The 27,655-nt window shown below is 36.0% G+C and overlaps 1 pseudogene across 1 annotated transcript; it reads left to right on the top strand.

Moving 5' to 3' along the window:
* Positions 1-322: 322 nt before the first annotated feature.
* Positions 323-27,655, top strand: LOC145562023 (uncharacterized; annotated as a pseudogene). Its single transcript, XR_014094263.1, has 26 exons — positions 323-628; positions 1,298-1,482; positions 1,566-3,701; positions 4,821-4,896; positions 8,541-8,663; positions 9,293-9,512; positions 9,653-10,141; positions 10,207-10,392; positions 10,485-10,778; positions 11,801-12,445; positions 13,231-13,627; positions 13,708-13,835; positions 14,495-14,665; positions 14,963-15,175; positions 16,174-16,725; positions 16,849-16,908; positions 17,061-17,389; positions 18,058-18,466; positions 19,422-19,841; positions 21,573-21,689; positions 21,771-21,892; positions 21,972-22,713; positions 22,894-23,148; positions 24,786-24,968; positions 25,892-26,235; positions 26,323-27,655. The product of XR_014094263.1 is annotated as an uncharacterized LOC145562023 (transcript).

The following is a 27,655-nucleotide window of genomic DNA, read 5'->3' as shown; positions in this document are numbered from 1 at the left end:
TAACAATTTTTTTTTAATAAGACACTTAGATATATTTTTTTTACTAAAATATGATAAATCGAACATAAGTTTACACCACTAAAGATATGAAAGAAATATTTTTTGTAAAATGATCGTCTAATCCCGTCCATATAATCCAAAGTCCAAACACACTTTCTACACACCTATAGTCCAAAGTTCCAAACAGACCCGTATACCACCCCAAAAATAAAAAAAAGAAACGTAAAAAAAAAAAGAATAATAATATTGCAAAAAATCTTATTAATTTATTTTTTAAAAAATATTGAAAAAAATCGTGCTCCAGTTTTCTTCATTGCTGTTTGGTTCCTTTTTCTGACACTTCTCCCGCTCTCCTCCTTGTCTTCGCCCAGCTTCTCATCAATTTTCTCTCTCATAATTTTCACCTCTCAATCATTCAATTCAATTACTCGAAGAATTAAATCCCTAATTCTCTTCAAAATCCCCAAATCGATTGAACTCCATCTCAGTTAGTTGCCACAATTTTCTTTATCCTCATCCATTTATGGACTTCCATTACATAATTCTCAGTTCTCTTTATTTCTCAGTCATACTTAATTGATTGATTTTTGTTTGTTTTGTAGTTTGCAGAGCATTTCTACTTTCCCAGGTTAGTTCGAATTTCATTTGGCTAATTTTCGTTATTTGTTTGATTTGTGAATTGAATTGAGTAGGTTTATTTTACTGTAATCTGTATTTTTATGGAGTTGGGCTGGAGGATTTGATTAGATTATTGTTATGGTAAATCCGTTGCATGTAATTTTATCATGCAAAATGCTGTTCGATTTCTGGAATTTAATGTCACTTCAATGAACTGGTTGAGTGATTTTGTATCGACATTGACTATTAGATTAGATGCCCATTTCATTACCTGATTATTAATTTAATGCAGAAGTGAGAAAGATTATATAGAAGTTTGATTTCGATGATTTTCTTGAATATCTTTTTTAAAAAATCCACTGGTTTTGGAATTGTTGACTGGTTGAGTATGTAATCTCTATGTTTGTGTTAATGTTGGCGTTGTAATATTATTTTAGAGGCCTAATTTTTTACGTTTGTATAACCTAATTAACATAGTTAAGCGACTAAAGTAGGAGAGATTCTATAGAAGTTTCATTTTGATGAATTTTTTTTGGAATTTTCGAAGTGCCTAGGACAGTGTGCCATTTTGAGGATATGGGGGAAGCTATTGGGTGCTTATTTTATTTACATTTTTTTATGTTACTGCGGTAAACATCCGCTGATTTGTAAATTTGGTGCTTATTTTTTGGGTGTTAAGGTGATCAACTATGGGTGTTGGAGAAAATGGGGAAGGCCCTGCTGTACTGCAGTTGCACAGATGGGATCCTTCTCATATCCGATCAGATCTATCGGAGTATCAAGAAGCTTTTCTTTCTCCTACGAGGGAGCTCTTGCTATTGCATTCATATCAAAGTGAAGCTTTGTTGCTCCCTTTATCAAGAGGTGATGCTAACTTGTTTCAAGGAGGTACACTATTTTTAATGAATTCTTTCAATGTGTATTGACCCTCTCTTTACTCCTTATAGATGATTCCTATTGCATATCCTCTGAAAATTGTAAATATGAGAGTCAAGAGAGTGTAAATTTGTCATCTTCGTCAGCTTGTAGGCGAGATTCATTGGGAGATATTCCAAGTATTCCTGAATCAGTGGAAGGGGTTTCGAATAATGTTTATTCTGCTAAGAGCAATATTTCACAATCAAATACTTTCCCTTTTATATCTGATGTAAATTCTCTGGCTTGGGGCTTGTGTGGAGATACTTATAAACAGAACAAGGAAGCACCATTTAGGGAATTTCTCATAGTGGTTGGCAATTGTGGTGTAATTTTCCATGCTTTTCGTCAAATTAATGAACCTAATGCAACACAGTCATTTGAAGATGAAAATAAGCCTGGGAGATGGGTGGAATGGGGGCCGGGTAGTGTGTCTCCTTGTGACAATGAAGCTCTTGGAGATGTCAGTGTTGCAAGTAGGACTAGTGGAGCTGGAGGAAATGTGTCTTATACTGGACAGGATTCAACAAGCCATGTGGTGAGTTCCTCAACCTCAAAAAAGTGGCTGCAGTCTTTTTTAAGCTCATCCAAGGTTATGGAATCTGATGGCACTGTATGGACCTGTTTTCCTGAGAAGTTAGTGCTTCCCTGCTCCGCAATTGTTGTCTCATTCTTTGTTGATTTCAGGGATTCTGTACTCGTGAACTTCTATTCCAGTACCCGTTCTGTACTAGATGAAAGTGTACACGGAGAGAAAAGAGTTCAAATTCCATTGGATCATACATCATTAGATAGCATCGAATCTGTTGCAAATGTTTCCGCCAGCAGTTCCTATACCTGTTTCAGAGTATTTTCAAGCTGGTTTCACTACATGATTGGGTTTGTTTTGTCTGCTGGGTTTGATAATACCAAAATCAGTAGTGATTATAGTTGTGAAAGTCAGGACATAGTGGTTGTTGTTGGTCTTTTAGACGTATATGGGATTCAGTGGCTGTATAATGTTAAGCTTCCCCAAAAGGGTATAGGCTTGGAACCTGAGTGGGTAGACTTTCAAATTTCTGACAAGTTTCTCATTTCTCTTAACAAATTTGGATCCATTCTTCTTCATGGTGCAGTCACGGGGGAATATATTGCATATTTGGATATCTTACATATACATGGAGTTAAACCTGAAAAGAATTTGTCAAAACAAGAAACTTCATCAATAGCTATGAATATCGCAGACAGCGATGTAGTACGAAATAAGTTTGATGATACTCAAGCTTGCAGCGTTGCCTATAAACGAAGTTTCAGAAGATTGACTGTTGCTCCATATTCCTGTCAATTCAGTGTTGTTGACGAATGTGGCATACTTTATATAATATGTGCAAGTGATCATGTGCCTGATAAATATGTTATGATTGACAAGATACTTCCACAATACCTGAAGCTTGGTGTTTTGGCCCCATGGGTTGTTGGTCATTCTAATATTAGTCAACAGAATGTCTTTTGCACTTCTTCAGGCTGCGAGAAGTCAGTTATAAAGGATGACTTAGGAAGTGGTCAACATGTTCAAAATTGGCATATTCAGGGGATGGTCAGTCAAAATGATTTGAATTTGAATGGCTTCGCTACAATTTCCCAGCAAAGCAGTCCAACTGTTTCAGAATCTAGATGCAAGTGTTGTATAAGGAAGTTATTCATTCCCATCGCAAGACATGGTGGGGCAGACATTATTTGTTTTTCTTCTTTTGGGGTCACCCGTCTAATTAGAAGAAGTAGTATCGATGAAAGGAGTTGTATTGTTCATACCAGTTTGTACATAGATTCAAAGTTTTGTGATGATAATTGCTTGAATCTTGTAAACAGAACACTTGACCTGCAAAGTGAAGCAAATGTTGTTGATGAAGAGGCTGTTGGTTGCATTTTTCAGGGTTCTTTATATTTAGTTACAAGGAAAGGAGTCTCAATAGTTCTTCCCTCTGTCTCATTGTCATCTAATTTCCATACCATTGACTCTATAAGCTACCATTCCACAAAAGCTACTCAATCGACTGCACTTAACTTACAGAAGTCATTGATATATGATAAATCAAAACAGCTTCGGTCTTCATGGCAAGTCGCAGTTCTTGATAGAATTATTCTATATGAAGGTCCTCATGAAGCGGATAGGTTGTGTTTGGAGAATGGTAAGTGCTTTCTTTAACTCCCATGCTAGCAAGTATAATGCTTTTTTTTTTCTTTTAGCTTTAATCTGATTGAGTGGAATCCCTTCCTTTCTTTAACAATATTTGTAGAAGGGCTTCAGGAAGAACTTGTGGATATTTTCTTTGAGTGCTGATGTCCAATGTTTATCAACTTAGTAGAGAGTATGTACTGTACGACCCCAATGCTCTCTCTTTTCTTCTAGAAGTTTCTCCTTCAATAGGCTCGTTCTTTTGTTGCATTTCACAAATTCTACTCTCCCAGAGTTCTTGGTTAAACAATGACAACCATCAATTTTTATTTTAATTATGTCTTGGGATTTAATGATTTTCACCAAACACTAAACCTTTTGAGCTCATGATAAAGATTATAAGCTCTGAGTATATTTAGTGCTTAGCCTTTTGTTGCTTTGATTATACAATTTTTTAGAATGAAAAACTGGTGGAAAGAAAATTACGAAAGGAGGACAAGCTGTCCTCAAAATACGGGCATAAGAATAAAACCAGAATCAAGTAAGCTGCCAAGTCTTGTTTAAAAACCTTTTTTTCCTAGCCACGGCCTTTAGTTAATATCCAATCTCAGATTCTGACTCCCTGAATAAGTTTTTGCTCCTGGAGTAGCTATGTGTTACTGGCTGAGGCACTTTTTAATTCTGGTCTACTTAATTCCCTTTTATTGACAATTTCTTTGCAATTAAATTGTCCATACTACATTCTGAGTAAATGTTAGGCCATTTTATAACACATAATTGGATATATGCTGTATATTTTGTTCCAAGTTCCAACTATCAATGTGCTAGCTACATTTGTTGAGCATGATCTTGTGGGACTAGATGCTCTACATGTACCTAATGATATGGAGGATTATGAACTTGAACAATTGTGTACATAGGGATTTAACTTCTTGTCTTAATTCATTACCCAAATCCCAAAGTGTGAACTGTGCTTGTTAATGCAGATGTGATTATCATTTTTGAGATGTAATACAAAAATGCTTACATTTGCCTTAAAAAAAATAATTCAAATACGCATTTTGTTTGGTGTTATCATTTGTATATTGTAGATGGTTATGAATCTTATGATGTATATATATTTGCTATGCAGGGTGGAATCTTGGATTTTCCCGCCTGCGTCGTCTGCAATTGGCGTTGGCATACTTTAGATTTGAAGAGATGGACCTGTAAGATGTGATACATATTGCTTTCCTATTATCTTCTGTGACTTTATTTGTGATATTAATGTTTTGTGACTTTGTTTGTGATATTCATGTTCGTGACTTTATTTGTGATATTAATGTTTTCCTCCATTTAATTTTTCTTTTCTCTGACTTGTTGAACCATCCTTCTATCATGTACTCCTTCTGTCTTCAAATTTTCGATCAGTTATTGGGCACACATATTAAGAGTGTTTATTAGAGGAGTGTAGGGTTCTTTGAGGTTGTGCCTATAGTTGAATTGAAAGCAGAAATTGGTGGTCCATGATGCATGAGTTTGGGTGGGGAATTTTCTCCATGCAACAAAAAATATTACTGGTGGACAGCTCAAAATTGAACACAGGTTGATATCGAGGGAGTGTAATATTATTCACAAAGCCAAGAGAAGAATATCGCTGCTCACAATGCAACACTTGGCTCCTACTATGCAATAGTCTCTTAAATACTGTAGACATATATATCCTTGATGGATAGAAGCATTGCCCTAAAATATTAGCTAATTATTTTCTTTCATGTAAGCCACGACATGTCTTTAGAACTGACTTCAATTTCTTCTGTAACTCAACCTTTCATCCTTCTTTTCTAAGCCTCAAGAAAGTACCTTCTTTTGATGCACCGAGCTCATTACAAAGTAGGCTATTTGTAAGAGCTAGAGAGAAAGATCCCTAAGGTAGAAGGAGAGGAGGTGATCAATGTATATTTCCTCACTTTGAGAAGCTACTCAGCTCCCAAGACTATACGCACTTCCTGAGCTAGTGAGCTAGAAAAGGGATTACTGATTAAACTTTCTGTGAAGGATGGCTGCTTCTGTATTTTGCTCCAGATTATGAACTCCTGATTAGTCTGTGCTCTTCTCCCTAAGGCGAATCGGAGTCTGTCCTTTGTGTTCAGATCCACTACATAACTTATAGTGTAATGAAGTCTTCAATGTTAATAAAAATAATGAAAAATAAAAATAAAAATGCAAGACTATAGGAGTTTATCTTTGACCGTTGCACAAGTGAAAACTTTTCAAATCCCAAAGAGCTTTCTAGGGAAACCAAGATAGTGATCCCCTTGGAGAATGTCTCAAGAAACCTTAACTGAATTAACCTTGTGTCATTCCTCTAATACTTATCATTGCCTCTTTTGGGCTCAACCTATAGATAAAATCTTTCTCCTAATCGTTGTGAAGTCTAGAGAGAGAAACGTCCCAATGCTTTTGATCCATCACCTCTTGTATAATTGCATGTCTGTATCTTTAGAAGATGGCAAGATGGAGTTTGTAGTAATGCCAGTTAGGACTTCAAAGGCTTGATCCCTGCACCGAACTCTGTATGCCTAGTAAATACCCTAAAATTGCTCTTCAGTGTAAACCTCCAAAAAGCTGAAAGCTTGACACATATGTATTCTGATGATATGACTCCGAGGAAAATACAAGACAATAAACCCTTTCTTGCTTATTCAAATAATTATAGCAAAGATTAACTGCATTGTTTTACAACTTTCAGAGATGTAAACTAAGTCCCTTATGACATTTTTATAAAGCTTCAAGCAACAGCCTATTAAAACTTCATTTCCTTCTGCCTGGGATGTCTCAATCTGCCGTTATGATGTCAGGGATGAAAGCCATTGGATTTTTTTTTTTTTTTTTAAATGTTATTGGTGGCATCTGATATGATTAGTTGGTTTGTCACAGTTGGGAAGTCTTATCTGGTTTGTCTGTTCTGGTAGTAGCAAGGAAAAATTAAGAGAACGATTATGCTGCAATACTGCATATATTCTGACCAATATTCTCAAATACAGAATTTCTGTTATCGTATTTATTCTCTCTTGCTCACTGGTGGAAAATTATCTTCAGCCAATAAACTACTTAGTGGTTAAATTCAGTTTGCATTTGAAACAGTTGCAACATCTAGTGATACTTTGGGGCTGGAATGTGTGAGGAGTGTTTGGTTTGCTTTAAAGTATGGGTTTGAATTTATTTAACCTCATACCGCTTGTTTGGTTCCTCTCCTGGGTTTTGCTATATGCATTCCTGTGGTGCCCATCCTCCACCCCCTAAAATACTGATTTTTTAAACTGGGGGAGGGGGTTTGGGAGGTGGGTTTGAACTTTGAAGGGAATGTCTACCATAAGAATAGCCAATATATATGTATATTTATGTACTGTTTATCAGTATATGTATATAATAGAAAATTCAGGTAGTTTACATCACTTCAGCCTCCGCAGTCCACACCATGTTCACCTCTCCCCCCCCCCCCCCCCCCCAATCTCCGCCACCCATCCTAAACTATGCCATTGCAGCCACCACAACTTCCCCAAAAACAACTCCAATACTCATCATATGCCATCACGATTAGTACCAAAATTGCGCTACCACATCATCTCCTTCCTTCCCAAAATCCCTTTGCTGTCTATCTTCACTTGTTACCCAACACAAGCTAACAATCACCATAGCTGAACAATGTATAGCATTTTCATACTTTTTATTTTAACGTCATCGATTAAAGCCTTATATTTCTTGTTTTTGGCCATTTAAGTAATAGATCTGGATCTTTAATGGACAAAAGCAAGAAATATGTGGCTTTAAAACAACGAATGTTGTGTTATATTTCTAGCTTTGCTCTTAGTTGCATCTTGGAAGACGGCAAATTGATTAAAAAAGCTGGGTGAGAATGATATTAATGGAATATGGTGGCCAGTGATGGAGGAGTATGCCTTTTCATACAAGAAGCAATCTCTGGTGGAGGGAAGCCATTCTTGTGGATGAAGGGAGGGAAGCCATTGTTGTGGTTGAAGGGAGGTGGACGAGAGAGAAATAATCACCTTAATAAGAGGGGAGGAAGAGAGAAAGATAAATTTGGAAGGATTTGAGACATAAATTTCTAACCCAAACACCTGGTTTAAAGTATCAAGTACGGGTTCATGGGTATCACTCATCCTAGATCAAACCACTGGTTTCTATAATTGAACATTTGAACTTAGTTCTCCTTACGGCCTAACATACATCATTCTTGGATGGCTAAGAAAACTTGGTCAATATATAACTGTTAATCTGAGGAATTTCTGTTCAGCAGGTAAAACTGTTTAAGGTGAAAGAGCTGCTTCAAGTTCTGCTGGATGGTTTGGTTTGAGGTGGGGGAGGATGAAAAATATAAGTATGTTTTTGTACCTTCGGTGCTTTTCTGATTGTCAAGAGGTGCAGGAAATCAAGCTGATGTGCAGATTTAAGGTTTATCATATTAAAGTAGCCTTTGCTATTATGCAGAATTGGATCAAGCACTCTGATGAAAGTATTAAAAAACGGTATAGCTTATGATTGGAGTTTGACAAGCTATAGGCTTTTTCAAATGTATATTTTTACAATAAATCCTCAATATAGTGAGAATTGATAGTTGGTAACTTGATATTGAATGTTGCCTGCATCAACACCTGACAATTGTTTTCTGTGCGACCAATTTATTATCATAGTGGTCATGATCTTATCCAAGATTTAAAACCCTGCTGATAGCTTATAGCTCTGTTGTACTGTCTGGCATTCGATGTAATAGCATTTAGATTACCGAATATTTAAAAATCTGGATGTTTGTTTATTTATTGTCTATGTTGGTGGTTTATTGGATGAACAGAGCCTTAGGAATGCTTGCGGAGGTTGATATAGCTGAAGAAGGGATTTTGTTATTGATCTTTGGTGCCATTTACATGATAGTTGACACAATTGGAAACGATGCTGAGGTTTCTGCTGCACTAAGGTATATTAGTCAAGTTTGTAAAATTTGAAGGTTTATAGCTATTTGAAATACAGCATGTCATCTATAATTTGTTTATTGTGGTGTACCCAATATTTATTGCTGCCGTTTTGGCTTGTTCTATGAGTGCTGCGTGTCTTTTGGTGCTTTTCATATATTTCATTGTTTGGAAAATTTGTGCGTGAGTTAACTGCTTGTTACGGGTCTCATTTATATAGCTTCAAGGGACTGTGACAAAAAAAGATGGTGCTTTCATTCTCACAACTTCAAGGTTCATGTACTTTTTATAATTTATTGATTGAAGGGCCAAGTGAGTGAACAAATTAGTTTCACTTGTCACAAGTTTCATCCTCACACCTGTAATATTCTTCTAAACAAAGTTTTGGGTATTGTCTTTCCATCTTTGTTATGTCACTGTCAGCGGATCGTATGATGCATCTTTGTGGAATAATGAAATTAAAGGGGGTGGTATAATATAATGAGAAAAGGAGTCTACTTTTGGAGAAATATGATTAACTCTTACTTTAGCAGTTAGCCAGTTTACCATTATATTAAGAAATTTGTGGTTTGGAAAGAGCTGTGCTAATATTCATTTTCTACTGGTTCTGCTTCATGTTCAATGATGGCTGCAGAATACTGGCATTAGGAGCTCGTTTCGCAATCCAGATGCTTCGTAAATTTGCCATTTTGAAACTTACGAATGAATGTTCACAACCTCTACTCATGTCTTCTAAAGATCATAGAAAATTCACAGATTCTAAAAGGCTACATGAGATGGCCTATTACCTGGAGATTATTCGTAATATCCAATGTCAACTTGCTGCAAAATTCACAAGGCTGGGGAAAGGATCGGTATGTTAATGTGTGTTGTTCGCTTCCCCCCCCCCCCCCCCCCCCCCCCAAAAAAAAAAAAAAAAAAAAAAACCAAACTATGCACTTCAATGCTCAACCTTGAAATAATATTTTATGTTTTCTACTGCTTGAAGTTACAGGTGGATACCTTGGAAGCACATCCTGAGGGCTCACAGAACTCAACCGAGGATCATTATCAGCTTTCTTCTGCGACTGATGATGTGATATTGGAGAAACCGAACAAACATGAACCTGCTTTACATGAAAGGGATGCAAGCTTTAATGAATCTGAGAAACTTTCATTAGTGCCTGTTGAACCGCTGGGATCTAATTGTCTTGTGAATTCAGAAATGCCTGATGAAGAGTCCATTCTTGTGTCAGGGGCAATCCCAAGAACAAAACTTTTCCCCATGGAGAACCCTAAAGAAATGTTTGCACGTTGGGAGATGGAGAATTTGGACTTAAGGAATGTTGTTAAAGATGCTTTATTGGCTGGCCGTCTTCCATTGGCAGTTCTTCAGCTCCATCTTCATCAAAGAAAAAAATTTGTTGATGACAAGAAGCCCAGCGATACATTTTCTGAAGTTCGTGATATTGGAAAGGCTATTGCATATGAGTTACTCTTAAAGGTATTTATTTTGTGGTTACATAGCTGGAAGACATAATTTTTTACTAATAACTAGCAAAATGATAGGGTGAGACTACATTGGCTGTTTCCACACTGCAAAAGCTTGGAGAAGACATAGAAGCTTGTCTGAAGCAGTTGATATTTGGTACAGTGAGCAGATCACTGCGGAAGCAAATTGCTGAAGAAGCGAAAAAACATGGATTTCTCGGGTTAGATGAGCTGGCAATACTTGAAAGAATATCATTGATTGAGGTAATTGTTTAAAGAGCTAGCAATACTTTAAGATTAATTAGTTGCTCATAATTTCTGTGGAGCTGATAGGATATCTGTTTATTGTGTGGCAGAGGATTTACCCATGCAATAACTTTTGGAAAACATATGTGTTCCGAAGAAAGGAAGGGAGTGAAGATTTACTGCCTACTGAAGCATCTGGAAATTATAGATTGCATCTTTTATTCCCCCCTGTTTTCAGAAATCTTGTTATTGAGTGTGGTGACATTGATGGAGTAGTTTTAGGTTCATGGGCAAATTTTAATGGTGTTGGCAACACTGAGATTGACGACGACAGCAGCCATGCTGGGTATTGGGCTGCAGCTGCTGTGTGGTCGTATGTTTGGGACCAAACAACTATTGATCGTGTAAGTTGTGTCAAAAGTAATCTCGGTTGAATGCTTATTACTTTGTGACTTGTGGTTTTTTTTTGGCAAAATTGATTTACTAGCCAACTGATATAAGGTATGTGTGGTGCTTAAATAGTGTGTGTGTGTGTGTGTGTTTGTTTTTTTTTTTTTTTTTTTTTTTTTTGTGAGAAGGGGTGGGATTTAAAACTTGATGTAATGTTATTAGGTTTTTCAATTTGAGAGGAGAAATGATACTAGTTTCCATTTGAAATTCGGGTGGTAAGATGTTCAACATAGATTTTTTAGATGCTTATACAGCTAATGATAATGTCCTTTTTGTTTTAGTTCTTGCTTTGTCTGTACAAGCACCATTATGTAAATTGGCATCTTCAGCTCTTGTCTGTCTGGGGAAAAGCTGAACCTGTTGAATTGCTGAGAAAAAAATATTCAGTTATTGCTCTCTTTTGCCATCCATTGATTCAATACTTTGTTTATGATTCCTCACGATGTCTGAACTGTCAAGGAATATCGTATATTATGCTTTCTATGAGCACTGTTATCTAGATTGAAAGTTTTGCTTTCTGCAAAACTTTTTTCTCTCATATTTCTGTGATTGATCTATGTCGTGTTATTTCTCTACTGAAATGACAAAGTATTATTTATTTTGTGGACACTTGGATTGTCACTATCTTGTTACTTATTGGCCTTAGTCCTTATTCAATGTCATCTCTGTAAACTCATTTAGCTGTGGGCCTCTGGTTGATACATTGAATTGCCTGACCATGAGAATGAGTCAGCGATTAACATGATCGAGATTGTGATTTATGTTTTTTACTGTCTCTATTTTGATTTGTTGTCCCGTTGCTAGTTCGTGCTCAACATACATTATCGTGGTGCATTATTTATCAACCAAAGGGATTAGATATTACTGGTGCAACTTCTAAGCTTATTTTCACTTTAGTTGTAAACTTGTGGAGATTGAATTGACAAATGATGTGCCTAATATAATGTTAGTAACATTTAATTACTCTGTTTTGTAGATTTTGCTGGATCAACCTTTTCTATTGGGTGTTCATGTGATGTGGGAATCACAGTTGGAATATCATGTATGCCATAATGATTGGGAGGAAGTATCTAAACTTTTGTACATGATTCCAAGCTCGTTACTAGCTGAACAAAGTCTCCTAATCAGTCTGGACAGTGTGCAGTCTTCTTCCTCAACTAGATACAGTATGGAATTTCCAGATTATGGCAGTTATGCATGCTCTCCTGACGAAATAGATGCAGTTTGTATCGACATTCCAAAAGTTAGGATTTTTAATTCTTCAGCCACTGGAATGTGCTCATCATGGTTGAGAGTTCTCATAAGTAAAGAGCTTGCCAAGAGATTCATTTTCCTAAAAGAATATTGGGATGGAGCAGGAGAAGTAATCTTTCTGCTGGCCCAGTGTGGCTTTCTTGATGAAGAAAATGGGATGGCTGCTCAGAATGGATCCTTGGACCACTCAGCAATTTTGGATTCTGCAAATGTTGGAGTATTGCACCCAAATACTCTACAGGCCTTCCATAAACTTCTTGTGCATTATGCTGCGCAAAATAACTTGCCATATTTCCTAGACCTTTATCTTGATCATCACAAGCTGGCCCTGGATGATGAGGCTATCAGTGCATTACTGGAAGCTACAGTAAGTTATAAAATTTGATATTCTTGGACTCCCCCCTCTCCCCTCTCTTTATGTTCCTTATCCTCCTCTGTTGGCCTTTTAAATTTTTGATGGTGTCAAGATAATTTTGTTTGAATTGTTTCATATGTTGATAATTTTCATTATTTATGGGTTTCTAGATGGGTTATAAGTTTTATGACTTTTATCCTCTTTGTATGTAACCAACCTACCATAAAAGTATAAAACTAAGGAAAAAAAAACTGTACTTACCTACCATTGCATGTGTATTTTTTGCTCTAGAAACACATGAAGATCTTTAATATGGATTATAAATACATGCACAACTAATACAACATCATCTGCAATACCAAACTAGTGCAAAGAAAGAGTTCAATTAATAAATAAACAGATGCTAAGGGAAAAGGAATCTATTGTACTGCAGGAGAAAAGAGGCTGAATAGAATAGATACGTGTGTAGATACTCAAATCAATTCACTAGTTAGGGTGAATGGGTTGTTTTTATATAAAACGAAAAAAAAAAAATCAAATTTTTGCTACTTTATGCACATATTATATACCTGCCAACTTTTTCTCACAAAAAAAAAAAATATATATATATATATATACCTGCCAACTTTTTACTTCTTTTTATTTTTTCTCTAAAAAATTCCAGAATTACCTCTTGCTAGTGATTGGTGAGTCTGTAGATTTCTCCCTGTAGATTGTCTGCCGTTGATGGGATCCATAATGGTTTGTCAATTTTGTAAATGTTGTTATAAATATGTACTAAATATGCTTCCTCACAGGGGGATCATCAATGGGCAAAATGGTTGCTCTTTTCAAGGATTAAGGGGCATGAATATGATGCATCGTTCTTTAATGCCCGTGCACTTCTAGTGCGTGATGTATCCTCTGACAGTAGCCTCCCTGTTGTGGAGGCAAATGAAATAATTTCTACTGTCGATGATATTGCTGAAGCTGGATGGTTAATGGCAGCTCTGGCCACATTAATGTTTGCTCCCTTGCCTATACAAAGCTGCCTGAGCAGTGGTAGTGTGAAGAGGAGCAGTAACTCCTTTCAGTGTACGTTGGAAAATTTGAGGCCAGCCCTCCAAAAGTTCCCTACTCTATGGCGCACACTTGTGGCATCCTGTTTAGGACATGATACAACTCAGAGCTTCTGGGGTCTTAAAGGGAGGAATGGTAAACCTTTATTGTCTTTCCTTGTTTCTTGGTCACTCTTTGTTTAGTTTGTAGGCATCAATAACTATTTGGAAATTCAGCTTTATCGGCATATATCAATTGGCGGGATAGTGTCTTTTATTCATCTGGACATGACACATCACTTCTGCAAATGCTGCCTTGCTGGTTTCCCACAAGTTTGCGGAGATTAATTCAACTTTTTGTTCAGGTTAGTGTCTGTCTCTTCTGCATATTTGGCTATATGGGGATATCCCATACTTATAATTGGAGAAAGGGATTGGATTTGTGCACAGTGTACCAAACTTTTAAAGAGAATCAAGGTCTTCAACTCTTCACATTCCCTCTGTTTTTCTTGAAGTCTCTAACCAAGTTTCTTTGTATATGCTCTGAGAGGTTTGGTCATACTTTCTTAAGAATTCTCTCCTAGGAGTAGGTATCTTCACATTGATCATAAACCATGTGGATGTTAAGTCTTTCTCAGGGTTCATAAAGCAGAATTTTTAGTTGTGGTAACTTCTTATTTATTTTTTATAATTTTATTTATGACCTTACACTGTAGAGTGTAAAATAATTTTTATTACCTTTTTTTTTTTTTTAATCTTCTTTGGTCATATCCTTTCTCTCTTCATCAATATGATTCTTTATCTTTGTCAGAACAAACAAGTATTTTTTCCTGTAAATATTTGTTGTGAAGCAAAAAAATTATGCTATTGATACCAGCAAAGTTTGAGAAATAAAATTTCTAATCTATTACTTAAGTTTCAGTTCTTGTAACTGTGCAAACAACCAAACATAGTGCACCTCTTCATTTTCTCTTGCAAATTGTTGCTTCTATCCTTTATATTTTATCTGCTGTTGTTGGTGTAGGGTCCACTGGGATGGCAGTCTATGACAAGTCTGACAGCTGAAGAAGCTTATCTGCAGCGTGATATAGAATATCTTATGAATGTCCAGGAATACTCTGAGATTAGTGCAATGTCCTGGGAAGCAGCTATCCAGAAACAAATTGAACAAGAATTGTATCCTTCTTCAATAGAGGTTAGCAACAGTGTCTAATGTACCCCGTATCAGTTTTTCATGCCTTAATTTATGTCATAATTTTATTGCTGTTGTTTATCTCTAGTTTGTTCCCGGGTTTGTGGAAAGGAGTGAATTTATGACACTTTACTTTGCCTACTTATTTACCTGCTCACAGGCTAGATAAATTAACTGATAAGTGATGTAAAATTTGGATGTCATGACTTTTCTTGTCAGTTGTCTATCTAAAATGGTTAAAGAAGAATATATTATTCTCTTGTATGATGGCCATTTCTTATTTAAATTCATTTAATGTAGGAAACTGGACTTGCTCTGGAGCAGCACTTGCATCGTGGACGTGCACTGGCTGCCTTTAACCAACTTCTTGGTTCTAGGGTCCATCAGCTTAAATCCGGTGTCATTGACAGAGGACAATCAAATGCACCGCTTCATGGGCAAGCAAATGTCCAGTCAGATGTGCAAACACTGCTTTCCCCACTGACACAAGACGAAGAATCTTTTCTTTCCTCGGTATGGTCAACCTTCTTTTTATTCTGGATCAGTAATTGTAAAAATGTAGTGAACCTAAACTAGCAATTATGTTGTTTATGACTAGCATGCCACAACCTCTTTGGATTCATTAAATCATGGAATATGTAGTTTTGTCTAGCATGCAGAAGCTAATTATATGTAGGCAAGGTAGCTCATCTGGGAAATTGGAAAATGTGCAAAAAGAGAAATATTAAGCATAAAATTGCTGCTTTTATTCTTCTATGCTCATCTGTCTTCCCTATAACTCCGCATAAAGTGTGTCTAGGATGACCTGCCTATGGGGCTATGGAGATAGTGATTGTTTTATGTTGAGACTTGAATGTGATGAAGTGATGAACAAATCCCTTGAAAGAAGATTTCAGTCAGCTGATTGTGGAGGAGCTGGTTCTTTCTTCTGTGCTAAAAACAATCAGTAAATGTCTGTGCTCTTATAATGTCAGGGATTTTTGTATCTACCCTCAATTTCAGCAGTCATATCATCACCTCTTACGCGAGGGGAGTAAAACAGAGCACTGTGAATGCCTAGATAACCTTAATTTATTCCTGATATTGTCAATGCTTGCATCAGTTTTTTCATCTACATTATTTTTTAAGATTAAAGCTTTTCACTATTCAAAAATTCAGATTACAAAGGATGACCTGGAGTCCCTTGAATTGAGGATAGCAAATAAGGATTATCTGATCATGCTCTACGTTTGATATATACATGCCAACGAAATGCTAAAGACACTACCCTTTTATGTGATGAATGATGAATCTTGACTTGAAAGTTGATATTGAACATTATATTATTTCTTGCCGATCAATATATTATAATTGAAGTTTGAGAAAAGCTGATGAAGATACTGAGTATTCATTCAGTTCTATGCTTATCTTTGTGAATAATAATACTAAAATTAATGTCTCACCTATGACCATCTATCTGTTATATTATTCTTGAATGTAATTTTTTTTTTCATGTGCTCTCCATGCTTCAGGTTGTGCCCCTGGCTATAACCCATTTTCAAGATCATGTGCTGGTTTCTTCATGTGCTTTACTGCTGGAGATTTGTGGTTTATCTGCTAGTGTGCTTCGTGTTGATGTTGCTGCATTGAGACGAATACATTCCTTTTATAGATCCAATCAAATTATGCAACAAAACCAACTCTTGTCCAACAATGCTACACTACATGCTGCTTCTAGTGAAGCAACTGTTGCAGATTCTGTTGCTCAAGCTCTGGCAGATTATTACCTTCACCAGAGTGGAAATATAAATAAACAGGAGGATGCTCAGAAGCCTGCCACAAATCATCTGCCTCCAACTCTATTGCTTGTCCTTCAGCATCTGGAGAAGGCTAGCCTCCTATCATATGCTGGTGAGAAAACATGTGGCTCTTGGCTGTTGAGTGGCGAAGGTGATGGAAATGAATTAAGATCTCAACAAAAGGCTGCTAGTCAGCACTGGAATTTAGTTACTCTATTTTGCCAGATGCACCAGATTCCTTTGAGCACTGTGTACCTTGCTTTCTTAGCAAGAGACAATGACTGGGTATGTGTGCTGTAGTTGCTTGTTAATAGAAAAATAGAGGTTGAAAGATGTAGAGTAATCTCAGAATGGGAAGCAAGGTGCTTTTTCTGTAATGATTGTTTAATTTTGTTATTGTTCCATTAGGTTGGATTTCTCTCAGAGGCGCAGGTTGGTGGATATCCATTTGATTTGGTGATTCATGTGGTAAGGAATATTTACCTTTCTTGCTTAATTGGATCAGATTTCTCTCTCTTTTTTTATAATGATATCTCAAGTCAGAAAATTTTAATCTCTGATTTTTTCTTCTTTAATATGTTCCATAATATTTATATATTTATTTATTTTTGTCATTTTAGGCTGCTAAAGAGTTTACTGATCCACGTCTTAGGACTCACATATTGACAGTCTTGAGAGGCATGCAGTGGAGGAAGAAGAATGTCGTGCCTTCTAATTCAGATTCTCCAAAAGGAAGGAATGAATCTTCCCATCCTGATCAAACTTTATTTATTTCAGCTGAACTTTTTCAAATATTAGCTCAATGTGAAAAACAAAAGGAATCAGGAAAGTCACTTCTTTTGAAGGCAAAGGAGTTGAGCTGGTCTTTGTTGGCTGTGGTTGCTTCATGTTTTCCTGATGTTGCTCCACTATCTTGCTTAACAGTCTGGCTGGAAATTACAGCTGCAAGGTAATTATTGACTCTTTGTTTGTGCAATAATGCATTATGTTTTGATGATCCTTTTTGTCATTGTTGTTGTTGTTGTGTTTGGTTATTGATGTGAAAATATTTTCTAATTATTTCATGTTAGAAAATTGAAAAAATTGTAAGTGCACATTAATTATGTTTTTGACTGGTGATATAGTTGTTGGAGTATCGGATCTTAGAATGCTAGTGTTTGTCGGTGTTACATTATTATTTACGGTACTTTGTTGGGAGCAATTGTAATAAGTTTTATCATCTTTATGTCTCAGAACATGAATTTTCAATATGATTCTATAGGTCTCAGAACTCTTACAACATTTTTATCTGTTTATCTACAAACATGTTTATTTGTTTACTGATTTTTGACTGCATGTAAGATTGAATTTTGAAGAAGTTTTCTTTTTATGCTAAAACTTTATTCTTTTTTTTTTTCTTCTTTTTTTAAACTGACGATTTATATATTTTTTAAACATTTTAACTAGAGAAGATACTAATGATACTAACTAGAGAAGATACTAAAATGTACATTACGTTCACCTCAGGAGAAAAAAAATACTCAGCTTTTTTCTGACTAAGCATCTCGATAAAGACTTATCATTTGCAAGGATTTTACTTCTAGACTTATAATTGCTCTTTTTATGTTTGAATTACAGGGAGATATGCTCAAGTAGAGAAAATGAAATTGCTACTCAGATAGCAAATAATGTTGGAGCTGCTGTAGAGACTTCGAATTCCCTGCCAGCTGGTGATAGAATTTCTACTGTCCATTATAATCGGAAAAGTTCAAAGCGTCGACGTCTCATGAATGACATTTCTGAGGACTTTTCTTCTGCCACTGCGAGTTGCACCTCAAATGATCATGCAAAAACACTTGTTGAAGAGTTGAAGGAATTAGGAACCATGGATGATGTCAAATTGGTGAAGAGTTCTGATGACTGGTCTACATCTCTGCCTAAACTGGTTGCTGTTCTTTGTCAGCGAAATCAGTTTTTTCCTTTGCTGAGAGCATTTGAGATGTTTCTTCCTTCATGTCCTTTGTTACCATTCATTCGTGCTCTTCAGGTTTGTTTATAAAGTTTTTGCTTGAAAACTTATTAACATTTTTGGCTTCGTAACTTTTATCTTGCTAGTGATCTGATATCATGTAATTCATGCTTTTGAAGAGAATTTTCACTACAAAAATTTTTGGAGGTTGCTGTGCTTTTTCTCTGCTGTTTATGCCTCAGCTTTATATCATACCTTGTCTTGTATTGTATTTTAAGGTAGAAATCAGAATTATGTTGATGTGTTGTGCTATCTTTAGTTTTTATTGGAGAACTTGCTCGACTCCTGAATGTCTCTTGTTGTACTGGTTATCCTTAGAAGCCTAAGCAAGTGAAATAGAAGTTGAATGCTGGATGTACCTTCTGTTAAGTGCTAGAGATAGATAGCCATTAACCCCATCGTTATATGCCAGAAGTTTTTCGTATCATTTGATGCATAATTCATATTTTTATGTGAAATCTTACTTCCAATTTCTCGACCTTGCCTTGTTGCAATATATAATTAACCGCTTTGTTAGAAGGTTTCTTATAAATATGACACCTGAAATAGTGACTGGATGATCTTCCCCATTATAGCTTTCTTTTTAGAAAGAGAGAATGTGACTGGTTTATATATTGTACTGAATGTGCTCTAGTTCTATTTTTGTAAATTCTTGTGTTTGGCAAATGGAGTATGCCTTTCACATTTCAGAATAGTAATAGACACTTTTTATAATTATGTTGATGGAGGGGCTAGAAAGAGGAAGGTAAGGCATGGGGTAGAAACTGTGCCACTCTTATCTTCAATAATGAATTCTTTTCCACTTTGGAGATTCTATGATCAACCCTGAAACCCTAGATACTGCACTATTGCTTCCCAACCAAATACTGCTCTATTGCTTGATGAGGATAGTGTTGGTGATTCTTTGAGCTTAACATTTAGGCCAAATCCTCTTATATATGCTTGTAACATTTTAATATTGCTTTCCGTACAGGCATTTTCTCAGATGCGTCTATCTGAAGCTTCAATTCATTTGGGGGTGTTTTCATCCAGTAAGGAGGAGGCATCTTGGATAAGCTCGACTGCTGTGAAAGCTGCTGATGCTATTCTTTCAACATGCCCATCACCTTATGAAAAAAGATGCTTACTGCAGCTTCTCGCTTCTTCTGATTTTGCTGATGGAGGATCTGCTGCTGCATATTATCAACGTCTATACTGGAAAATCAATTTAGCAGAGCCTGCGCTTAGGAAGCATGAGTATCTTCAATTAGGAAACGAGACTTTGGATGATGCTTCTCTCCTAACAGCACTTGAAAATAATGGTTACTGGGAACAAACCCGCAATTGGGCACGTCAATTGGAGGCCAGTGGCACGCCATGGAAGTCTGCTGCTCACCATGTTACTGAAAGACAGGCAAGGCTTCTCTCATTTTAGCTATTGTAGATTCCTTAATTTTATCACATCTGTGATTATAATTGGCTTCTGAGCTTCCACTTGATTATAGGATGCTGCAGCATGCATATATTTTTGTATGGTTGCATAAATTTTTACACATCAAATATATATAATAAAGTGCTCTAGAATTTATCTCTTGTGAACTAAGAAATATGAGGCAGGAAGCAGCATTTAGTGAATTATCCAATAAACTTAGAATCTAGTTATGCTAATATTTGGATGTGTTCTATCACACTCCATTCCTTTGAAAATGGTATAATATAATTGGGGGAGCTGTTCAATTCAACCCACTGAGCACAATTTTTAAGTTCATTGATTTTTGTCGTATTTTAGTTGAATGAATGGCTATGGTTACTTCTTCTGATCTTTGCACAATAAATTAAATTCATTGTTTATATCAGATTTTAGTTTATTGACTGGCTATGGCTACTTCTAATCTTTGTCAACTCTCAAACTGTCACCACCTGATGAAAGTTTGGGACTATAATGTGTAGTTGGTGATTGAAATGCATCACACTTTTTTTGGAGAATACATCATGATTGGGTGTGATATCTTGGAGCTTATTTCTATATATATATTGAGAGGAATTCTATCATTTACTGGTACTAAGTATCAATAAATGGAAAGTAATAGTGAATAATATCATGTGTAAGTAGTTAAGCACAATCAATTGATCATATAGAATAGTGTGTGGTAAGATTGGTAACCATGCAAAATTCGTTAGGAGTCTAGATCCTTTTCATTTTTGAAGTAGTACCCTGTTGCTGGATGCCCCTATAGTCCAAATTAGGATAACCTAGGTGAGAATCATGAACTGCATCTCATAGAGAGAAAAAGTTGCTTAAAGTCCAATCTGTCCATAATTAATGAGATTTAGAAAAAGGACTGGGTGTTAATATATGGCTGGCTAAAGCTTGATTATTTTGTGTGTTTTGAGATCTTGGAGAAGTGTCTTAAAACTCTGAACAGTGGGGTGATTTGCATCTGTGGTGGACATAAAATCTGACAGGTTAGGTCTCGGATAGTGGTTAGTGGTCATGCTTAAAAAAATCTTTTTTGCTACCAAAGATTTATACTGAGACGAAAGGGAGTTATAGTTTAAAGTACTCAAACTCATCTTCAAATCTTTTTAAGGATCTTATCAAAGATCTTATACCTTAAGCTTGACAATACCCTTTGAGTCCGTTGACTAAACACATGGATTAGGAAGGTCTATGACTGATTCGTTGCAAATTGTTATGACAAAACTTTCCTTGTACTTTGAACCAAAATATGTGGACAGTGCTATACTGAAAGCTAATGAAGGGCACTGTCGATGAAATGGTGAGAAAATGTATTTCACAGTTGATGTTTAGGAACATATTACTGAAGAAGTAACTTCAACTACCTATATGATTTCAGTTACATTGAAGTGGCATCCCCATCTGGTTTATTTATATATTGACATCTTTAGTAGGTTTCTGTACTACTTGTGTTACTGATACATTTCTTAAAAGCTGATATTTTTTTTTTAATTGTTTTAATATTCTATATGAAGGACGATGACAAATATATTCTAATCTTATTTAAAGTTTATAACCTTTCTTTATTGAAGGAAATCCATTGTGTGGTATTGTAATCAGGATCCGTAGCGTGTATATATTCACCCTTTATCTTTATAATGCTGATACTTTTGGTTTTCCATGTAGGCGGAGTCGATGGTTGCTGAATGGAAGGAATTTCTTTGGGATGTACCCGAAGAGAGAGTTGCTTTATGGCGTCATTGTCAAAATCTGTTCATTAGATATTCATTTCCTGCTCTAAAGGTAGATTTATGCCTGCTATACTTATGAATTTGGCATCTTAAACTTGGAAGGAGATTATCTTATTTGCCTTTACCCTTTCAGGCAGGATTGTTCTTTCTCAAACATGCAGAGATGGTGGAGAAAGAACTTCCATCGAGAGAGCTACATGAATTGTTACTTCTTTCTCTACAATGGTTAAGCGGAATAATTACGCAGTCTAACCCGTAAGTTTCACTCTACTGTCTGCACTGCTGATATCTTTTTTTAATCCATTTTTTCTAACGTGCCTTCTCTATCTATCAGTGTATGTCCTCTTCATTTCTTACGGGAAATTGAAACCAGAGTTTGGCTGCTAGCTGTAGAATCTGAAGCTCATATAAAGGGTGAGCAAGTTTCCAATTTTACCAGATCTAGTCAAGATCAGATGTCAGGAAATAGTGCCAACATCGTGGACCAAACTGCAGATGTTGTCATGAAAATGGATAGCCACATAAATTCAGTGAAAAATAGAGCTTCTGAGAAAGGAGATATCAAAGAAAATAATAATTTGCGTCACAAGAGCTCACAACCCTGGGATGCTGGCATATCAGCTGCAACTGGGAGCACAAAGATTAAACGGAGGACTAAACCATTTAGTTCCTCTAGACAGTCCATGACTGAAATCGACAGGAGTGCTGATGCTGATTCAGATGCTGATGGGAGTTCTCTCCCTCCTTTGAACCATGTATATGACTTGCAAGATGAAAATCTGAGAATCGATGCATCATTTTCACGTTGGGAAGAAAGAATTGGACCAGCAGAACTTGAAAGGGCTGTCCTTTCATTATTGGAATTTGGACAAATAACTGCTGCCAAGCAACTGCAACATAAGCTTTCATCTGGCCATGTGCCTTTTCAGTTGAAAATTGTAGATGCTGCCCTAAAATTTGCAGAACTGTCAACACCACTGCAGAAGCATTCCTTGTTAATGCTGGATGAGGATTTACATTCTCTTATCCAGTCATATAACCTGCCCACTGAAGATCATCTCTTTGATCCACTCCAGGTTTTTTATAATTCTGATTAACCTTTCAGCTTGGCTATGAAAATTTTGTTTTTTATCCATGGAAGCTTTTTTGGTCTCCTCCCATTTATTCTTAGGGCATATTCAATGTAATTTTGGGGGTTTATAATTCATAGCTTCTTGCATCTGAAAAATGATTTTGCTCTTTTTTTGGAATGATAGGTGCTAGAGAGTTTATCTGACATATTGACTGAAGGTAGTGGACGTGGACTTTGCAAGAGAATCTCTGCTGTTTTGAAGGCTGCTAATGTCTTGGGTGTTTCATTTGCGGAAGCCTTTGAGAAGCAGCCAACTGATTTGTTACAGTTGCTTTCTCTTAAAGCACAAGATTCTTTTGACGAAGCAAGACTTTTGGTACAGTCTCATCCTATACCAGCTACAAGTATTGCAAAAATTTTGGCAGAATCCTTCTTGAAGGTATATGTTATGATTTCTTGCATTATTGGTATGTATATATATGTATGTATATTTTTCTTGTCATTAGAGCATGTTTAGCCACCAACCAATATTATGGTACTTTATATATATATATATATATATATATATATATATATATATATATATATATATATATATTTCCATTTGGTTATTGTTTGAGTAGCTTGTTTTATATGCTTTCAGGCAGGATTTTTTATTTTTTATTTTTAAAATGAAGAAAACAGGTGTTAGCTAAATAAACCAAGTGCTCCGTTTTATTTTATATTTGGGGTCAAGCATTCTTTAAGTTTTCTCTTCTGAATATTATGAACATAAGGCAGTCAAATTTTTGTAGACACTAAATACTAATCTGATTGCGAGATGAATCTGTCTAAGGGCTTGTTCTCTTTCAGTTCGGTTTAGTTCAGCTCTAATCACTTCAGTTCGGTTCCTAATTTCCTTCTCTCTTAAAATATTCAGTTCAGTTCCTAATTTCCTTCTCTCATAAAATATTCAGTTCAGTTCAGCTCACTCACCTCAGTAGATCAAATAGGCCCTAAGTATTCTGGTAATAATTAATGAAGATTGGAAGGTTATCAAACAAAATATTACTCCCAAAGTCCCAATGTTCCTTTTTGCTTGTTCCATTTGCCTTTTTGAAAAAATTTCAGTACACTCATTTGAGCTCTTATATATTCAACTACATATTATTAAAAAAATTATAGAATGTCCCTCATGAGTATTTTTTTCCTATACAAATGGATGTATTGTAAAATAAACGCCAAGAAAAATCTAGCACAGTCCCACATGAGTTTTCTTTTTTTTTTTTCTTTTTTTTTTTTTTTCCCTTGTATAAATCGATGAATACTCATGATCTAAATTTCTCTCTTAAAATGGTAGATTCTAAATGGGAGAAATAGAAAGTAATGGACGGATTACAATAGAAGCATGTCCAAGGTTTTTGTAAGCTTTATCTTTAGGTATTCTGGGACTAGAGTGACTGAGGAAAGGGTTACTAAGAATCTAATTACTATTAGAACTCCCCCCACCCCTCTCTTTTAATTATAATATAAATTTGAAAGAATTAAGCCCAGTAGTTTATATATAATTATTTATGGAATTGGAAAATGTTAAATTTTGTTTGGGATGGGCTAATGGTGTGTTTTCAAAATGTTTGGTAGATTTTAACAAATTTATGGTATTTTTTCTGTGAATTTTAGGATGTATCATGTTCCAAACTTAAATAAAAAACATAGAATTCGTTGTTACTTTGACATAAATTTTTCATTGAGTTTTCATCAATTAATGTATTCTTGATCTTGGAAAAAATATGTGTTATAACTTTTTAGGTGGAATAAGATATGATGAAACCATATACTTCTTGACTTCTTTTATCCCAAATAATAGAATACACGTTTACACTTGATTTTGTGCTAAAAATTTGCTAATTTTGACTATTGGTGTTGAGATATGTTGATCACATTACCTATAGGTTAAATGTACAAAAAAAACTAGTGAATATTATTTATTTCAGATTTAATGAAATTAGCAAGCTTTGAATTTAAATTTCAAATGTGGTCTACCATTTCGAGACAGGAGATAACAATGTCCATTACTGTTTCACATATTTGTCTTAGGGTTTATTAGCAGCACATCGTGGTGGATACATTGATTCTCAAAAGGAGGAAGGGCCTGCTCCTTTGTTGTGGCGGTTTTCAGACTTTTTGAAGTGGGCTGATTTGTGTCCCTCGGAACAAGAGATAGGGCATGCGTTAATGCGATTAGTTATTACGGGTCAAGAAATTCCACATGCCTGTGAGGTAAGGTGTTTGCTGTTTGGTCTGTTGTATGCTTTAATTTTTGGAAAGATTTTACTTTTAAGTTTTTATAAGGTACCGTCAAAACTTGGGATCATTACTGATTTAAAATGCGGGATTTATATCTGGGTCACTGGGTGGAATATAGAATAATTTGTCTCTATTTTGCTTAGTGTTTGAGACTAAGGTATTGAGCATATCTCAGTTCAAATCATTACTGATTTAAAATGCAGGATTTGTTTAAGATGGGTGGAATATAACGTATGTGTTCAGATGGGTCAAATTTGGAATAGTTATAACTTAAATATTATGCTATCCTTTTTAATGTACATTAAAGGGAGAAAATATTATACTACCTCCGTTTTTTTTAGTTGACATGTTTTTACTTTAGCACCATTCATACACTCCCCTTTGACCGTATTTTGTGCTTTATAAGTAAAGAAAAATATAGTCACGTGAGATCTTGTTAGATTCGTCACGATATATATTTTCAAAATATCAACTTTTCATAATTTTTGCTTCTCGGTAATTAAAGATATTAATAATTGAATTTGTGCTTTGACAAGCGTGACTAAAGAAACGTGTCGACTAAATAGAAACCGAGGAAGTATGTATCATTTTCAGTTCACTTCAAATAAAATGAGGATAGCAGTGTATTTATTGCATTCTCTGTAGTATTGAAAGGAAAACTGAAATGTCAATAAAATACGTGTTCCTATTTTATGTAGTGTTAGAAAGATCAATTTTCACTCCCCTTATATGCTACAGGCCTACCGTCTACAGCTTGATTTTAGTTTGCAGTACTAAATGTGCCTCCTCAATGTGTTTGGTCTTGATTCCTGTAATCCTATCTCATAATATTTCCTTTTTGCCTATGATAATATATTGTGTCTGCTAAAGCTTATTCTTTGTAATTGATGTTTTAGGTTGAACTTCTTATTCTGTCGCACCACTTCTACCACAGTCATCAGCTTGTCTTGACGGGGTCGATGTTCTTGTAGCCCTTGCAGCAACAAGGGTTGAGGCTTATGTTTCTGAGGGTGACTTTTCTTGCTTGGCTCGTCTTATTACTGGAGTGGGGAACTTCCATGGACTGAATTTTATACTTGGCATTCTTATTGAAAATAAACAACTGGATCTTCTTCTTCAAAAGTATTCTGCAGCTGCTGATGCAAACAGTGCCGTTGCTGAAACTGTCCGAGGATTTCGCATGGCTGTTGTTACAGCACTAAAGCATTTTAACCCCAATGATCATGATGATTTAGCCATGGTTTGTTTTTTCCCCTCTTGTTTACATTTCCTCCTGCTGCTAACTGTTTCTGTTTGTGATAATGTTTATGTCGTGATTTTGTGGTAGGTTTATAAACACTTTGACTTGAAGCACGAAACAGCTTCTTTACTTGAGTCACGAGCTGAACAGTCTTATCAGCGCTGGCACCTGCGCCCTGACAAGGACCACAATGAAGATCTCCTTGTATCAATGCACTTTTACATTGAAGCTGCAGAGGTTCACTCCTCTATTGATGCTGGCAATAAAACGCGTTCTGCTTGTGCACAGGCTTCCCTCGTATCCCTTCAAATTCGTATGCCTGATATCCAGTGGTTGAATCTGTCTGAGACCAGTGCTCGCAGGTTACTGGTTGAGCAGACACGTTTCCAGGAAGCATTGATTGTGGCTGAAGCTTATAAAATTAATCAACCTAGTGAATGGACACCGGTGTTGTGGACCCAGATGCTTAAACCAGAAGTTGTAGAGCAATTTGTGGCTGAATTTGTGGCTGTGCTTCCTCTCCAGAATTCTGTGCTCATTGAATTGGCGAAATTTTACAGAGCGGAGATGGTAGCAAGGGTAGACCAGTCCCATTTTTCAGTCTGGCTCACAGGAGGAGGTTTACCAGCTGAATGGGCCAAGTATTTGGGGAGGTCATTTCGCTGTTTGCTAAAAAGAACAAGAGATTTGAGGTTCCGTTTGCAGATGGCTTCCATTGCAACTGGGTTTATTGATGTGGTTGATGCATGTAACAAGACATTGGACAAGGTTCCTGACAATGCTGGACCACTTGTGCTGAGAAAAGGGCACGGTGGGGCATATCTCCCATTGATGTAGAAGGGATAATGAAGGAGATAGTGAATTTTGATGCAGAAGAAAGTCGGTAATAATGTTATTGTATTGATGCAATAAGCTTGCTTAACGTTTCCGAAATCCCTGGTTATCTGTGATGCAGAAAGGAGTGAATTCTGTTAGTATATGGAAACAAATGAAGGTGGACATGGCAAGGATTGTGAAAATTTTGTAGATTATGTGCGATGTTGGTTTGCTGTCTTCTAGAGTCCATATGGTTTGGAATCCAGGTTAATTGGCACGGAAGAAATCTGTCCCTATACATTAGGCAACTTAGTAGTATACATTTTGAGTGTAGAATTCTAGATTCAGGTAAAAAGCTTGTGGATTTTTTAGGCAAGCATTGGGTGGAGGCCCGTGTTCATCATCAATGAATTTTTGTGAGGTATGCTTCATCATTTGGAATGAATTTTTCTGAGGTATGCTGAGTCTCAAATTTTGTAGGACAAAGGTATATTATTCTTTCGAAAGGAAATGTAAATTCTGTAAATATCAGTTCTCAAACAAGAAGACAGTTGAGTTATCCAGTGCAGTTCACATTTACCGAATCAAGAAGTGATTTAATTCA

Source organism: Chenopodium album, chromosome 10, assembly GCF_948465745.1.
Source record: "Chenopodium album chromosome 10, dcCheAlbu1.1, whole genome shotgun sequence".
Taxonomy (NCBI): domain Eukaryota; kingdom Viridiplantae; phylum Streptophyta; class Magnoliopsida; order Caryophyllales; family Amaranthaceae; genus Chenopodium; species Chenopodium album.
The sequence above is the reverse complement of the archived record's forward strand: the minus strand, read 5'-3'. Positions and strand labels throughout refer to the sequence as shown.